Consider the following 6,000-nt stretch of genomic DNA (forward strand, 5'->3'; position numbering starts at 1 on the left):
AATTGAATTATAATTTACCCTAGTAGACATTTGAATCAGCCTATTACACCTTGATTAGGATTGGCGCCAAAAGGGTACCCAAAGGGCGGGGGCCCATACTCCTTGGTAGCTAGGGAGACAGTATGCAACCCCCTACTGATCGGATGTCTCCACCTGGCCTGATCCACCTTTGTATCTGGGCATTGTTACCCAGAGCTGGTTTCCGGGACCCGCCTTTAAGTGAATTCCCTGGGGGAAGGGGAGCGAGGACAGTTCAAGGGCTAAACAAGGTTTTGTTTGACCTCAATGAAAGCCTCTTGACAGAATATAAACATAAAATAGGTCCTTACACTCCTGACACTCTGCAGCCAGGTAAGCCTTCAGGTCCTGACCCTCCGCTGAGTGGTAATGGAATGGCAGGAACCAAAGGTACAGGATGAACGGAGCCAAGTAAGGCTGGTCTTCACATGTTCTTTAAAGAACTTGTACTTTATCCAGAAGTCAGTGGAAATCCTCTGAAGGCACTGAGGCCGAAAGTGGCAGGATTAGATTCACATTTGCCATAGATCCGCTCTGCAAGCAGAGTGGGGGATGGAATGTGAGGGGTGAGTCACGCTGGAGGCAGATGGATAGAGGACCTCAGGAAGTTGTAAGGTTGTCTGCTGCTCCTTTCCATCCTAAGGAAGAGACTCCAGAAAGACTTAGGATTATTCACATTAGTGACTCTAATAATAACAATTTGAACCTTATAAATCCTTTCTTCTTAGGAGCTCAAAATAGAGTCAGGTTTGTAATAAAACACTCTCTCTCCACTCCACCCTTTGATTTCCATCCACTAGATAGTATATACAGGACCCAGTCAGCATGCTCCCTAGGTTTTGAGCCAGCAGATCCTCCAAATAGGACTCATGTGAGCTATGCAGTCCCCAAGGAAAAACTGGATTGCTCTCCACGGCACCAGAAGCTGAGAAAGGAGATAGTTTTGCATCTCACTTGACGATCCTATAGATGGTGGGGTAGATTTCCAGGAACCATGGCAACTTCGAAGTGACTGACCTAAGAGAAGCAAAGTTCTGCTCTATCACCACCCAGCCAGAATGGGAGGAGCTGCCAGGCAAGCAGAAGGGAGGGAGGATGGGAGAGCTAAGGTCACAGTCTCCCACCTTGACTCTGCCTGGAAATCACCAACACTGTTTGGCTACCAGCTACCATCAAATTAGCAGTGCCAGGGAAAAATAGCTACCTGAGTCTTGTCTTTAATACCTGAGGAGTGAATGGATGATTTCATGAGAAAAGAATTTATTCCTTGGGGCTGCCAGCTTGTGCACTCAGCCAAGCTTTATATCTAGTCTCTAAGTCTCTTAAAAATATACTTGGTTTTAAGTCTCTGAAAACATGTAAAATATGCATAGGTAAAATAGCTTTTCCCCCTGTTAGAGTTGTTAAGATTGAAGAATCCTAGAGTATTATCTTAGACTGCTTGAGATAGAACCTAATCCAATGGTTTTCAAATTTGTTTTAGCATCAGATCCCTTGAAATGAAATCTTATTTAAAAAAAAAAAAAAGTTCAATGAATATGTGCACAGAAAGCAAAGCTGCTTCTGTTGCTTCTGTTTAAGGAGGTTTCTGGTTGGCAATGTCGCCCACATCCTATCATGTGACTTAATGCTTTGAACTCCTAGGACCTAAAGAAGCAGAGATAATGATTAAATCAAGTCTTCCACTTTACAGAGGAGAAAAGTGAGTCCTAGAGAAGCACTAATTATTTGAGTAGAGTGCAAAGGCAATGAGGGGATGCACAGAAAGAAAATTGAAGGTACCAAACAAATTCATGGTAGAGAATGGAGTTTGGTTAATGTTTTCTTTGGAGTTGGATCAGTGAGTCAAGAAGAAAGGCAAATTGGAACGGGTGTGGGTGAGATGAAGGTTTAACTTAGATCCAGAGAAGGATTTACAAGAGGAAGGGATACAAACTTTGGAACTTTGATGTCTCCTGCCTGGAATTTATTTAATGTAGCAAAGTTGGTTCTCTGTCTAGAGAGAATCAAAGCAAGCTTTGAATTATAGTCCTGCATTAAAGTGGAGACCTTCAGCCCTCCCAGCCATTAGTCATCGTCATCCTTGGCATTATCAAACATCCATTAAAAGTCAATACCAGTTAAACACAGAGGCGCATTTCCCTCCGGACACTGTGAAGGTCAGTGGTTTAGACAGAAAACAACATGGCAATTTCCTGATAATTCATGGGAGAAACATTACCCAGTTCCAATCTGTAGAGGCTGCACTTAGGCAATAGGCTTAAGCAATGGAAACCAAAACAAGGCAAAAGGACCCACAGTGACCACTGAGGGGAATGCAAACAGGGCTCAGTGAGTGACCCACCTCAAAATAGTCATAGACCCGAACCAACCAATTGCAACCAGGCACAGTTCTTAAGATCACAAAAAAGAGGAAAATTCCATATATCCCCATACTCCTTTACTCTGCCCTGCAGCCTCTCCCCACCGCTTTGTGGTAGACAGTCTCTCCTGCCTGCCACTCCCTTGCAGTGTTGTATTCAATAAACTTCTCTTTTGTTCAACCTTGGATGAATTCTTTCACCATCCCCAGCCCCCCACCCCCACCCAACTGGAGCACTCCACACAATCTTTCTTACTTTCTTTTCTAGGTTAAAAATCAAACTCAAACTTTACCTGGTCCAGGGAATGTGTGTGTGCCCACCTGATTCAGTTAATTATTAGGCTTAGCAACTTCTATTCTTAATCTGCCTCACTGAACCTCTTCACCTATAAAGTACAGATAATAAGAAAGATTTCTCAGCGTTTTTATATGAATAAAAGGAAATAAGATATGTTAGCTATATAGCACAGTGCCTGACAGCAATTATTTGAAAATGGCTAGTTTCTTCTCTGGCACGGATCTCTGATAGACCAAATTAATAAAAATTTGAAAGAGGTTAAATTTTTCTTTAATATCTTTCCATATTTTCTTTTAGAATCTACTCTAATCTGGACTCTCTTATTTTTTATTTCTTTCCATCTCCTCTGCCTTTCTTTTAATTCTGGAATAATATGATAAACTTTCATTAATGTGGAAGTTAACTGATTTGTTAAGAATCAAAGTGGAGAATGAATCAGACACCAATATTCAGTACAGTAGTTTGCTTTTAGTAACAAAATTTGCAAAATTTTCCCCCTTAGACATTCACACAGAGATGTTTGTTTCTCATGACTGTTTTACCTCTAGATGGTTAAAGAACATCTTTTATCTGTAGATAATAAATTCTATACCATTGACCAAGGGTGTCTCTGCAGATCCAGACCAGCTGAAATTAACACGTGTTTTAATTTGTGATCTCTCTGTGTCAAATAAATAAATAAAATCTTTAAAAAAAATTTATTAACTTGAAGACAAAACCATAGAAATTAACTGTATAATTCAAATTCAATAGAAACTGAACAATGAAGAAAAAAGGACTGATATAAGGCTGGGCAGAACCTCAGTGAGGCTCAATTTGTGAGACAATATCAAGAAGTTACATATTTTTGTAGTCAGAGAGAGAGAAGTGGGGAGGGAGAAAGGAGGAAAGGGGCAGAAAAAAATATTTGAGGATATAATGGCCCAAATTTCCCAAATTTGGTCAAAAACATTAGTTCACAAATATAAGAAGCTCAGTAAATATCAAGTAGGATAAATACAAAGCAAACCACACCTTGGAATATTATAGTCAAACTAATGAGCACCAAATAAAGAGAAAATCTCCAAAGACAAAAGACATATTTCATACAAAAAGAGAAATAAATGAAAAATGGCTGACTTCTAATGGAGACTATAAGACAATGAAATTACATACTAAAGTTCCTAAAGGAAAAAAATCAATCAACCCACAAGTCTATATCCAATGAAAATCTTCCTTAAAAATGAGGGTAAAATAAAAACATCTTCAGGTAAGTAAAAGCTGAAAGAATTAATCACTATTAGACTATCAAAGACTACTTTTATTTCTTAATTTAAAAAACAAACTGCTTAAAGCAAAAATAACATTGAACTATCATTGGTTTTTAACATGTGTATGTACGAAACTAATGACAACAATAGCACAAAGGATGAGAGAGGAAGTATGTGGGATTCTGCTGTTGTAGTGTTCTTAATTTTACAAGAAGTGTTGTGATATTAACTCCAACTAGATTGTGATGATTTAAGGATGAATAATGTGATCTCTAGAATACCACTTAAAAAAACAAAAAGGTACAGCAACAATAGAGAAATTAAGATAGAAAACTAAATATTTTTTATTAATCAAGAGAAGGGAACAAGGAGGAAAAGAGAAATAAAAACAGATGAGAAAAATAGAAAACAAACTGCAAGATGGATGTACCTATTTATCTTGAATAGAAGAGAAATGTCCCTTTCTGTGGACACTCTAATCATTGTCACAGAATTTTTTCACATTATACCTTGCACCATAGTTACATGTTTATAATTTTTTCCCTCTTACTAGACAACAAACTCTTTGAGGATGAGAACCATGGCCAAATGGAAGAAGAGATGAAAACCATGCAGACCTTTAAGTTCACTAAAGATTCAGTTTAAGTGTCTTCCATGTGACTAGCTTGCTTCCATGTGAACTTAAAAAAAAAAAAAAAAATGAGTAGTAAAGGGTAGGTTTGAGCAATCTTTACACATACTTGTCATACTTTCAAATAAACTTTTTCCCCACTGGCCAGTTGGCTTAATCATTTCTACATGGTGCCAGCTGATCAAGAGATCACAATTACCTCTAAACTAGATGGTGAAGAGGTTTCTTGTTGATTAGGGCCAACTCCTGCTAACTGGTGGTGTGGCCAAATCACACTGAGCAGTGAAGAATGTCACAATTACATTAATGTCAGCCATGGGTACAGGTAAGAGGTAACAGCACCCCTGGTATATAGGTATATAGCACGATCCTGAGTTGGGGTGTCATAATGTTCATGTTTACTGTGACTAGAAGCCTGGATTTTCCAGAATGATCTCATAAATACACTCTAAATTATCAGATAGTGTGTTCAAGTTTGAGGTTTGGAGTATATGATCCTCATATTTATGACAATATTATTTGTATGAATTAACATAGAGTTTCCTAAAACACTCTATAAAACTCATTAATTCTTACTCTTCCCATTGCCACTCTGCAAATGATGTGATGAACTTGCTAATTTTGGTTCAAGAGTATTCTTCCGATCCATAAGCATGGAAGGTTTTTCCATGTTTTTGTGTCTTCTTCAATTTGTTTCATAAGTGTTCTGTAATTTCTAGGGTATAGATATTTCATTTCTTTAGTTAGGATTATTCCAAGTATCTTATGGTTTTGGTGCTACTGTAAATGGAATCAATTCCCTAATTTCTCTTTCTACAGTCGCACTGGTAGTGTATAGGAAAGCTACCAATTTCTGTGTATTGATTTTGTATCCTGCCACATTACTGAATTGCTGTATGAGTTCTAGTAATTTAGGGGTGGAGTCTTTTGGGTTTTCCACATAGAGTATCGTGTCATCTGCAAAGAAAGAGAGTTTGACTTCTTCTTTGCCAATCTAAATACCTTTTATTTCTTTCTGTTGTCTGATTGCTATTGCTAGGACTTCTAGTACTATGTTGAACAACAGTACAACAGAACAACAGCGAGAGTGGTATCTTTGTCTTGTTCCTGATCTTAAGAGAAAGGCTCTCAGCTTTTCCCCATTGAGAGTGTTATTCACTGTGAGCTTTTCATAGATGTTTTTTTATGAAATTGAGGAATGTTCCCTCTATTCCTACGCTCTGAAGAGTTTTAATCAGGAAAGGATGCTGTATTTTGTCAAGTGCTTTTTCTGCATCAGTTGACAGGATCACATGGTTCTTCTCTCTCCTCTTATTAATGTGTTCTATCACACTGATTGATTTGTGAATGTTGAACACCTTTGCATCACAGAGATAAATCCCACATGGTTGTGATGGATAATCCTTTTAATGCACTGTTGGATCCTATCAGCTAGGATCTT

The sequence above is a fragment of the Martes martes genome (genome assembly GCF_963455335.1).
Source record: "Martes martes genome assembly, chromosome: 1".
NCBI classification, from domain to species: Eukaryota; Metazoa; Chordata; class Mammalia; order Carnivora; family Mustelidae; genus Martes; species Martes martes.